Source organism: Hirundo rustica, chromosome W (genome assembly GCF_015227805.2).
Source record: "Hirundo rustica isolate bHirRus1 chromosome W, bHirRus1.pri.v3, whole genome shotgun sequence".
NCBI classification, from domain to species: domain Eukaryota; kingdom Metazoa; phylum Chordata; class Aves; order Passeriformes; family Hirundinidae; genus Hirundo; species Hirundo rustica.
This window is the reverse complement of record NC_053487.1, coordinates 24,339,414-24,351,421: the sequence shown is the minus strand read 5'-3', so window position 1 is coordinate 24,351,421 and position 12,008 is coordinate 24,339,414. Positions and strand designations below refer to the sequence as shown.

The 12,008-nt window shown below is 45.4% G+C and overlaps 1 long non-coding RNA gene across 1 annotated transcript; it reads right to left on the bottom strand.

Moving 5' to 3' along the window:
- Positions 1-946: 946 nt before the first annotated feature.
- On the bottom strand, positions 947-11,446 carry LOC131378761 (uncharacterized). The gene is made up of 3 exons (XR_009208598.1): positions 6,680-11,446; positions 6,466-6,530; positions 947-4,367 (listed from the first exon to the last, which is right to left on the bottom strand). It is a non-coding gene; the product is annotated as an uncharacterized LOC131378761 (long non-coding RNA).
- Positions 11,447-12,008: the final 562 nt, after the last annotated feature.

Sequence of the window (12,008 nt, the reverse complement as noted above, 5' to 3'; positions counted from 1 at the left end):
AGGGGCCAATCTTCGCTGTCATTGTTTTCTTTATGTTAAGCTGTTTCTGTGCCTTCGCTCACCACAGGTGGTGTAGAGGACAACGTAAAAATGAAAATTAAGTTAGAAGATTAGATTACACCATTAGAATATTTCTCTTAATAATCTTACCTTTATATTGTCAGTTAGGTTAAGGCCAAAAATGGGAAAATAATTTTTTAACCTTAAGAGAAAAAGTAGCAAAAACCTTTAACCTTAGCAATTGTTAGGTCTGCAGAGGGTCAGGGGGACCTAAAGACTGGCCATGGGTGGCCAGCCCAGTCGAACCCAAATGGTGAGTTAGCACCCTCAGTGAGGTCCATAATGGAACAGAATTTTAAGATGAAGAAGAAAGTCCATGGAAGCTTCATTCTTCTAAAAGAGGCATTTATTGTCTAAATAGAACAGGAAGCATATATGTGGAGAAAAGTGTTTGTGACTGGACTTTAAGTTTAGATTGTTAGCCCCCCAACTGCCCTCCTTATGGTTGTTCCAGATATCAAGGCAGATAGAATCAAACACATGTTAAGCTCACTAATAGTAGCTAGGTAAGGTTTTCCTTCCATAATTACCAAAAATATTTTAATGGGTGTAAAGCAGTAGAGAAATATAAGGTTTTTAACCCTTTATTTTTAAGCTACCCCCGAGATAATTCCACAAGTAGGACACATGTTGTCTGTGACTATCAGTAGAAATGGCAACTCAGACCCTTTTTAACAGATTCTAGCCCAGATCCGACAAAACAGATTTAGGATGTAACTGCAAGTAGAAACCTTATGTGAGAGCTTAAAAATGCAATATTCCAACATCAGATAGTATTAGATTATTTATTAGCAGAAGAAAGAGGAGTGTGTGGCAAATTAAATGACTCAAACTGCTGTTTGCAAATAGATAACAATAGAAAAGTAGTAAAAGAAATAACAAAAGGAATAAGTTAGCTCAAGTGCCAGTCCAAACATAAAAAAAGATAGAATAGGAGATGTTTTCATAGTTACCCAGTGAACTATGAGTTAAACAAATGTTTTTCTTTCCTCTTATGTGTTGTAGCAACTCTTATCTTTCTACCATGCATGATCCCCTGCTTAGTACAACTTATTCAACATGTGATCAAAGGGATGCAGGTAGTAGCCATGCCTACTGATCCAGAGATGGCTACAAAAGGACAGAAACTGATGTCACTGCAAATAATTGCAAAACCAAAAAAGACCCAATAACAGAAAATTAAGTCAATGATAACTAAAATTTGTAAAGACAATTATTAAAAATAAAAGAGGAAGGATTGAGAGGAATGACAAGATTTGTCTTTACAAACAAGCCCTGAGTCTGCTGGTAGATAAAACTAGCACTGAGAGATAAGAGAAACAATGGGAAGGATTCTACTGATTGATGAATGGAAAAGAAGATACTTGCCTTTACAAACAAACCATAGGTTTGTTTATAAATGAAATTGGATATTGAAAGATGAAAGCAACAATGGGGAAAAACCCATAAATCCCATAAAAATTAAAAATTGGGGGGGTTATACATTAAAAGGGGAATCTTAGGTCTTGGGTGTTTTGGGAAGTCTGTACCTCTCAAGTACCTCAGCCAATGGGGAAAGAGAGAGGGAAATGTGGCTGGGAAATTAGGATAAAAAGGAGGCTGCATCCTCCAAAAATCTGAGAGACCCCAGGGGAAATGCCCCATGGCCTCTCCCTTTATTCGAATAAAGTAAAAGGACTCCTCTGTCTCCTTTTTGGACATAAACCTCTGGTGTTTGTGGATTAATTTTCCTAACACCATCAGCAAGTGCTGTTTGGCCACTTGCTGGGAAGCAGGGCTTCTTTCAGCAAGCATAGCAGATGCTACAGAAGGCAAACATTGTAAATAACAAATTCCTCCCCTTCCTCCTCCTTTACTTAGCTTTTATATCTCAGCTGATGTCATACAGTATGAAAAATCCCTTGGGCCAATTTGGGTCAGCTGTCTTGGTTGCATCTCCTCCCAAGATCATGCCAGCCCCAGCCTACTGATGATTGGGTGGAATCATTAGAGAGACAGTGCTGATGCTGTGCTAATGCTGCTCAGCAGCAGTCAAAACACTGGTGTGTTATCAACACCTTTCTAGCTACCAATGCAAAGCACAGCACTGTGAGAGCTACTGTGGGGAAATGAACTTCATCTCAGCCACACCCAATAAAGCATTATTGGGGCCTGATACTCAGCTTTGGGTGTCCCTTGCTGCTGAAATTGCAATTATAGAAGACAGATTGGTACCTGCCCTTCACGCAAATCAACATTCAGTCCCAATCCTTCCAAACAAAAGGGTCGGGAACATCATCAGCCTGACTTATCCTTTTACCCTTCACAGCCTCAAGGCATTGCCTTCTGTAAGATCCTGTCTTAATCAAGTTTAGCCAGACCAACCTCACATCTCCTCCATGACCTCTTTATAGCTGGTCCTGGGTATCCAACACACACACACAGAGCACCCAACAGGCTCTGCTCAGTGGCATCCCTTTCAATGCAGGAGTTCCAGATCTTTGCCATTTGTATTACCAAGTGAAAAAAATGTAGACTAGATCCTTCTTACAAGAAGGATCTTATTGCTAAGAAGGCTTTTTCCATTGAAATTTCCCCCTCTCAAAGTGACTGGATCCACAGATATTGATGGAATTTGCTACTTCCAAAACGTTCTGTTCCTACCCTGGTCACTATCAGTCCCTAAACCACCAACCCCCCTTCTACTTCTACATGGACGAACCTGCTTTTTAGGCTTTCTGATGCCAGATCTTGACTGGCTGCCAGGGGCTCAACCAGCTGTTTTCTCACCGTCCCTCCTCAACAGGACAGGGGGAGAAAATAGGGTGAAAAAAATTACTTCAGGACATAGCCACCTGCCAGATCCAAGGGCAGCAGGGAAGTACCTGCCCCAGACAGCATTTTGCTTTTTCTTAAATATGCTTACACAGGGGTGCCACCAGCTTTACTGAGTTGCTCAGCTTTGGCCCTTGAGGAGTCTGGTGCCTAGCTGGCAGAAACTAGCTATGTCCAGCATTGAGCAGACCCTGGCCTCTTCTCAGAGGCCATGCCTGCAGGCAGAACCTGAAGTGCTGTGTCCAGTTCTGGAATTCAACAAAAGATGCAGACAGATAAGAGAAGGTCCCAAGGAGGGCAAGAAAGATGATCAAAAGGCTGGAGAATGTGAGGAAAGGCTGAAGGAGTTGGGTCCTTTCTCCCTTAGAAAAGAGATGGCTCAGGAGAAACATCATGACAGTATTCTGGCTCTCAAAAGGCAGATACAAAGAGGACAGAGGCACTCTTCTTCATAAGGAGCAACATGGAGACGACTCAACCGACGGGTCTTCCTTATTCCTTTTTATCCATATCCTTCCACCCCACCCAGCCTCAACATAGACAGTTTTTGAGTTGATTTTAGTTTTAGATTGATTGATTTTAGATTTTCATTTGCCTTTTCTCTGAGTGCTTTAACCATCTGGTAAGTAGCACAGTAAACTTCGCCAACGAACTTTGTTGTGTTTTCACTTTAATATTAAACCTGCTTTTGCCAACACATTTGTGATTTTTTAAGCGACCTAAAACACTTATTCGCAAAAAATTGGTTTAGTCAGCAGGATGGCAAGCAATAACACTGACTACTTTCAGAAGCAGGGAATAAGTCCAAGTCCTATGTTGTCAGATAACTGTGCTTGAGAGAACTGGCACAATTGGAAAGCTGTAGAGGAACATCTGAAAGCAGTGAGAGGCCGCATAAGACTAGCATAGACAAAGGAATTAGTTGCAAAATGTTAGGAACTTGTCTAGGCTCAGGGGGAACCTCATCACAGTATTCCAGTACTTAAACGGAAGCTACAGAGTATGGAGACTCTCTCTTCACACAGAGCCACATGGAGAAGACAAGGAACAGTGGGCAGAGGTTGCACCAGTCCCCATCTGTTGTATTTCCCCACAAGACTAGACAGCCGCCGATGGCAAAAGTAAAAGAGTCCGCTCTCCCTCACCGGGTGGGATATTACCACTTTTATTCTCGAGTCCTGCCCTGCTTGGTCGGAGCCCGTCCCGATCACTCGCCGGTGCCAGAAAGAGCCTGGCTCCGCCCGTCCGGGGGCTTTTTCCCCAGGGGGCAGGGCCCAGAGACAGGGACAAGACATCACCCAATCACGGAGAAGTGGCAGTGGAAGAGTTAGGTTACAGATGAGTAAGGAAAAACTACATGATACAGATTACAAATCCAATAAAACACAATATAAACTCAATTAATGCATTACAACATTTCCCCTTTTCTTATTAAATTAAGAAGGAGGAAGGCTCAGTTCGTGGGAGATGCTCAGAGTTGGGACCTTGAGTACCTTTAAAGTTGAAGAAGAAAAATTACTTTTAGTGCAAACAAACTGTTTAGAAAAACACTGCTAAGGAATAATGATAATTATAAGGAGAAGGTTCTGCGCTTTCTCCTCCTCCAGGCAGCACTGGCCACTTGTGGGGCCTCTGCAGGTGGCTTTGCACTTTTAGGGAGGAAAGGTTTCACCCACTTGGCTGGCACCCACTTGGGACCTGAGGGAGTGGACATGCAGGCATACCCACGACCCCAGGTGATCAGATCATGAGGACCCTCTGTTTCCCTGGTTGCTGGATCCTTTACCATTACTGGAGGCTTTGCTTTCAGCTGTAGTTGGCAGTTCTCTCTGAAATGGTGCACAATTGGTGGGTTAAGATTTTCAAACGTGCAATTTAAAAAGTTCAGAGTGAACAAGGCTTTGGACAACTGGATTTGGGGTGTTTCTAATTTTAGAGACAGATGTTGTTGGCTGAGGACCCTTTTGAGACTCTGGTGGGTCCTTTCCACGATGGCCTGACCTGTCGGGGAGTAGGGGATGCCTGTTTTGTGCTCTACTCCCCATTGCTGCAGGAAGCTTCTGAACTCCTTGGATGTGTACATGGGTCCATTATCAGTTTTTATTGATTTGGGGATGCCCAGGAAGGAGAGAGCCTGTATTAGGTGTTTCATGGCATCACTAGAATTCTTCTCTGAGTGGGCAGAGGCATAGACAACTCCAGAAAAGGTGTCCACAGATACATGGACATACCTTTGCCTATCAAAGGACATGATGTGTGTCATGTCCATCCATCATACCTCACAGCTGTTCAATCCCCTGGGGTTTGCTCCTGCACTTAGGGCTGGGAGTGAGTGTTGCTGGCACGAGGGACACATTGACACAATTGCCCGAGCCTACTCCCGAGTTAGGTGGAACTGACGGACTAGGCCTGGTGCATTCTGGTGAAAAAGCTGATGGCTGATTTTGGCTTGTCCAAAGATGTCTGGGAGTGGGCCCATCTCCGCAGGCACAGCAAGAGCATCAGCCCTTCTGTTGCCCTCATCTATGAATCCTGGTAAATCGGTGTGTGATCTGATGTGCATCATATAAAATTGTTGCTCTCGGTGGGAGACCAGATTTATTAGTTTTGAGAGCAAGTTGAAAAGTGCAGAATTGGAGACCTCACTCAGTACAGCTTGTTCAGCTCTGGATACTACACCTGCTACATAGGCCGAATCTGTGATCAAATTGAATGGTTCAGGAAACTTTTCACAAGCTCTAACAACTGCAGCCAACTCAGCTACCTGAGGTGATCCTTCCACCTCGACAGTATCTTTTTCCCACTGCTGAGTTTGAGGATTTTTCCATGTTATTACTGACTTATGAGATGTTCCAGCTGCATCTGTAAAAACGGTTAAAGCCTTTAAAGGCCTCCTGCTCTGAACACTTTTTAATGACAATTTGAACTGAATTTGTTCTCTAAATAATTTGTGAGCAGGCTGATGAATTGAAATTTGACCTGTGGAGCTATCCAGAGCAAACTGCAAAGCTTCATTTTCATGAATCAGGTGCTCCAACATTGCTTTTGTGATTTGGCCCAAGTTTATCTCAATTGGGATGTGAATACACTCAAAATCACATCCTGCCAACTCCCTGATCCGGGTCCTGGCTTTCCAGATCAATTCTGCTCCCAGTTCCGGTGGCCTGGCCATTCTTTTGGACCGGTGGTGACTGAGGAAAACCCACTCTATGATTAAGAGGGGATCCCTACAGTCTTTGTCCTTTTTTGATTTTTCCACCCTTTCCCACAGAAAAATCACCCCGTGTAAGTGTGGCAAATTGCCTAAAATGATGAATTTGAATGGCAAGTCTGATTTGCACCTGTTGGCCTGTCTGGTGGCCATACAGTCCTGTACCTTTTCTAGGGCTGCTATTGCCTCTTGGGTGAGGGTCCTAAGAGAACTTAGCTCCTCTCCCCCTTTTAAAAGATTAAAGAGAGGGTCTAGGTCCTCAGTGGTCAGACCTAGCCAAGGTCTTACCCAATTTAAGGACCCACACAACTGATAGACATCTGCTAAGGTCCTGATGTTATTTTTGACAACCAATTTTTGTGGCACAGTGGTCCGCTTACCAATCTCCAGACCCAGGTACTTCCAAGGTGGCATCCTTTGAATCTTTTCCTCCTGAAGCTCAACCCTGTAGCAACCAAAGAATCAATTGTCAGGTCAAGCGCGTGGGACAGTAAGTCATCATTGGGGGCACACACGAGCACATCATCCATGTAGTGCAGGATGATGGCTTTCCCTATAGCTCCGTGCACTGGGGACAGCAGGGAAGAGAGGTACCTGTGACAAATAGATGGCGAGTTTTTCATCCCTTGGGAAAGAAATTTGCAGTGGTATCTTTTCCTCGGGGCTTCTCAGTTGAGGGTAGGGACCGAGAAGGTGAAATGTGGTGCATCGTCAGGGTGCAGAGGGATCTGGAAAAAACAATCTTTGATATCAATAATTGCCAAATTCCAATTTTGGGGGACCATCGCTGGGGATGTCATCCCTGGCTGGAGAGAACCCATGTCCTCAATGGCATTATTAATTTGACAGAGATCGTGGAGGTGCTGCCACTTGCCTTTGTTTGCCTTTTTGATAACAAAGACTGGGGAATTCCACGGAGACGTGGTTTCCACAATGTGGCCTTTAGCTAGCTGTTCATCCACTAGCTCCTGAAGCGCCTTCAATTTCTCTTTACTGAGTGGCCACTGCTCTACCCAGACTGGTGAATCAGTTTCCCAATTGAGTTTCTGGGTAGGGTGCTCTTCAGTGGCTGAAGCCTGAAAAACCAGGGGGGCATCTGGAATGCCAATCGTGACCCCCCACTGGGCCATCAGGTCTCTCCCCCACAAGGGCTCTGAATAATCTAAAACAAATGGAAGCAAGGTGTAGCCAATTGTCCCTTTGGCCCCTTAATTTGCACAACACTTTTTGATTGTTTTGCCCATTTCATTCCCCCTATACCTTCTATATGCCCAGCCACATTTTGCAGTTCCCAATGCGAGGGCCACATCCTTTCTGGTACAATCGTTACATCCGCCACGCCTGTGTCCAAAACCCCTTTGAGGTTTACTACTTCCCCACCGTGATGGACCTCACACCCTATTATGAGTTTGTCCCCAATAACTCGTGTGGGGCAAACATCAATGTGTTTGTTCCTTGTGCTGTTTTTTTCAGGGAACGGGTTAGATGCTGGAATTGCTTGAGCTATTATCTGCCCCTCAGACAGAAACAAAGGTGGGCAGACACAGAGCAGCCAGAGAACTAGTTGTTTAGGGTTTGATGAGACGAGACCCGGAAGGATCTTGACCTCTCTCGGTGTGTGCTTGGTGTCCCAAGGATGACATACTTACTGCCAACGTGTTGCCAGGAGCCTAGCACTTGTAGATCCAATGAACCTAAATGCCAGTCTGTGTCACTTAGGTGCAAGGATTCTGTCAGTTGCAACCTAAAAGGCTTTTGGAGACATTCTGTGGTTAGACAGGGTCTGGTCATGTCATGATCTGAAAGGGTCATATCTGGTGACTTCTGCTGAAAGGCAGAACTGGTTATAGCAGGATTAGTTAATTTAACATTTGCATTTTCTAGTTTTTTATCCTCCCTCTTTGGATTTGCCCTATTTATGTCGGCACACTGGGCAAGTAAGCACTGACGTTTTAGTTTTTTGAAAAATTCCCTTTGAACTCTTGAGACCTCCCACCCCCATTGTCCCGAAAGTCCAGAAATTGCTTCTTTAAAGGGCATTGAGATGCCCAATGTCCAGCCTGATCACACAGGAGCCACGTTGTTCTTCTCTTGGGTGGTGGCTGTGGCACAGGCACAGGGGGCATGGCATCTGCTGTGGCAGCTCTTTGCGGTGGTCTGAATGCATCTCTGGAACTGTGATTAAGGTGTGCTGTCATGAAAGGGACCTTCTGGGTGCATACATGCAGCATGTCATCTAAGGTTGGAGCCGGTTCCATAGGGAGGCTGAGGATGGCTGCCTTGCACTGTTCGTTTGCATTGGTCAGCGCCATCTCCTCCAGGACCTGTTCTTGGGCTCCTTCATTCTTAACCTGTAACTCGATAGCTCGGGTCAATTGCTCCACAAATGTTACAAAAGGTTCTGATGGAAGCTGCTTTATTTTACTGTAAGGTTGGAAGGACCCGTCGGCTGGATTGAAAAGAATGCTTTGAAAGCAGCCTCTTTAATGCATTCTAAAACAGCTAAAGGAATTTCTTGAGCTTGCTTGAGTGCTGCGACCCATTCACCATCACCACATAGATGTTCTAACCGAATTGGCAAATTATTATTATCAACAGCTGTTTCAGGATTTTGCCAAAGCTCCGGGAGTAAATCTCTTAATCTTTTTTTCCATGTGGAGTCCCAAAGCCTAAACTGTGTGGATGAAAGGAGGGCAGAAAAAAGCTGCTGGAGGTCAAAGGGAACAATAGGATTCCCTGCTAAATTTGCTTTTAAAAGGCTGCGAAAGTATTCACTTTCACGTCCAAATTTGACCTGAGCTTTGCACAAATCCTGAATCACTTGTTGGGGAAAGGGGTCCCAGTTACTGTGGACAGCACCCCCTCTTTTTGACCGTCGGTATGTGACAGGGGTGGCAGAAAAGCCGGGATAATTTCCTGCTTCTGGGTTCCCATCTCCCCCCCCCCCCCCCCGCCCCTTTTCCCCAGGGCGTGGGAACTGGGACTGTGGGCGGGGAAACTGTGGGAACCAGAGGCAAGGAGGGGCTGGAGGCTTGACTCACAAGGGGTGGAGTCAGAGGGCAGAGGTTTGAGGGGAGGGGGGGAGTCAGAGGAGAGGGCAGTGCCAGGGGCAGCACCAAATGGAAGGGGGGGTCTGGGGAGAGGAAGGGATGAAGGGATTGAGAAAGGGATTGCAGGAAGGAGGGACAAACAAAGAGAGAGGCTCCTCATGCGTCGAGAGCACGTGGTTTTGGCCATTTTGGGGCACAAAGGAGTCCCCTCCATCTTGTGACCCCCCCTTCCGAACTAAGACTAGTTTGGGATTCACTAAGATGGGGGTTCTGTGTAGTCGGACTGCCTGCAAAAGCAAACCGAACCCAGGGTTTACAAACTGGGGAAGAAGGGAGTTTTGGGGAAAGTTTTGGGGTTTCTCAAGGAATATTTGATTTTGGGGAAGGGATTTTGGGGTCAGGATAGGGAGAAACTGAGGAGACTGGGGAAAGTCCACAAGGGACTGGGGTTTTTTTCTTTTCTTTTTGTTTTTGCATTGCAAATAAAATCTGCAAGCTCCAAAGAGCAAAATTTGCTTTTTCTTTATCATTAGGGGAGCTTGATTGAGACAATTTTTTAACAACAGTTTCCCAACGTTCTGGGGAGCTTATTTGCTCAGATGATGCATCTGGAAACTGAGCAAATAACCACCGAAGGAAATTTTTTAATTGCTTCTCGGAAAAATGGGTTTTCCCATCATCTGAGACACTTAAAATCTGATAATAGGCTCTTCGTTGAGACACAGATAGCCTAGAACCCATTTTTGGCTCAGATTTTAAGTTTCTATGTCCCCTTTTTAACTGTGACTGAGAAACTGAAAGGAAAATACCCTCACTAGAGAGAGAAAAAAAAAGCCAAAAAGGGGAAACAGTTTCCTTTTTCACTCACCCCCAGGCTGCCAAAAGAAAGCACTTTGAAGGTTTTTACTCTGAAAGCAAAAACCTTCTGCGAAAGGAGAAACTCTTTTCTCTGAGGTTTAATGCCCCTTAAAAAGATTTTCCCTTAAAAAACCGAAAGTGGTACTCACCGAAAATCCAGCGTTCCTTTCCTTTCTTTCCCAATCACTCCTTTTGCTTGAGACTGACCCTTTTTGGTGCAAAAAGAGCTTCCAGTCTCGGTTCCCAGGGTTAGTTTTCCACAAACATGTGGTCACTTTCTCTGGGAGCAGCTTGCCGGTCGAGGGCTTCTTCACAGCACTCTGATGGGATTTTTGAGTCCAAAGGAGAAAACTGCAGCCCTGCCCGTGGAATCCTATGTTTCGGAGACTCCACAGCGAACGCCAAGCCTGACGGGTCTGTCTCTGCGTGGGATTCCTCGGCCACGTGCTCCCTGAGTGGTTCTTCCAGCTTTTTGGGAACCTTTTGTGGCTTCGAGCCGCACGTAAGCGCCAGTTGTATTTCCCCACGAGACTAGACGGCCGCCGATGGCAAATGTAAAAGAATCCGCTCTCCCTCACCGGGTGGGATATTACCGCTTTTATTCTCGAGTCCTGCCCTGCTTGGTTGGAGCCCGTCCCGATCGCTTGCCGGTGCCAGAAAGAGCCTGGCCCCGCCCGTCCGGGGGCTTTTTCCCCAGGGGGCAGGGCCCAGAGACAGGGACAAGACATCACCCAATCAGGGAGAAGTGGCAGTGGAAGAGTTAGGTTACAGATGAGTAAGGAAAAACTACATGATACAGATTACAAATCCGATAAAACACAATATAAACCCAATTAATGAATTACAACACCCATCGCTGAAGGTTTTCAAGATCCTAATGGAAAGAGTGTTAGATAATCTCATCTATGATCCCTTTTCAACAAAAGGCTCAACCAGATGATCTTTTGAGGTCCCTTCAAACCTGGGCTGCTCTAGGATTATACAATTCTCCAGTGAAACACAGTTTCATAACCACTGGCTCTCTCCAGTTTGAAGGAAATTTTTGGCAACGTAGGATGAAAGGTAAAACCTACTGCCAAAACTGCCAAAGAGCTAAGACTGCTTCCTACTAGACGCAGGAGACTGCTAAGCGTGCTCCCAGCAACACCAGCAACACACTTCAAATGAACAGGCAAATCACTATCAATGAAATGCTGTTAACAGGCTGAAACATTTCACATGCTTGCATTCCCAGGAGACAACATTTGAACTTGCAGAACTACTTCCCCTCAGTAAGACGCGCAAGACAGAGGTGATATCCCCATGACAAATCTTTATTGTGCAACTGCTGCTCAAAGCTTTTATTACCTTCCACAGACACATGGCACAAAGAATTAAACATCGACAGCGGCTAGATTGACGGGCAATAGACGGAATCCATTCAGTGGTGATTTGTACACGTGCAGCAACTCTTGCGGTGCCAAAATTTTAGCCAGGCGGCCAGCCCACCTGACGGCCACCCAGAACGGGTAGATGTATGCGATAGACAGACTGCCCACCCTCGGGCCCTTCATCCACAACCATCCGGAATCCATTGGTCAGGCCCAGGGGAGCAACACACATCTCGCCAACAATCATTACATGCCCAAGAAGCTGGAGAAGGAAGTACAAACCCATAAATAAGTAAAATAAAAAGAATAAAGCAACACATAAAGAGGGGAGAGGGCAGGAAGGGGTGAGCAGAGAACCACCCAGAGAGAGCAGCTAACAAATTCCTAGCAATTCAACCATTGTGCTTCAAATTAACGTCCATCCAACTGCCTGCAACCAACACTATCCAAGCAAAGCTACAAAGACCAGTTATGCACATTACAGGGGGAAAAAAGAGCTGGGCATTTTTTCTCAAGATAAACAGCAAAGGACTACAAAACAGCCACAGAAGCTGACTTTGTCTCCAGGTTAAAACCCCTGTTGTGTCTTCAGGAAACATAACCAAACCTGCTGGAAAATAAACTTTAGACTGCCTTTTGTATGGG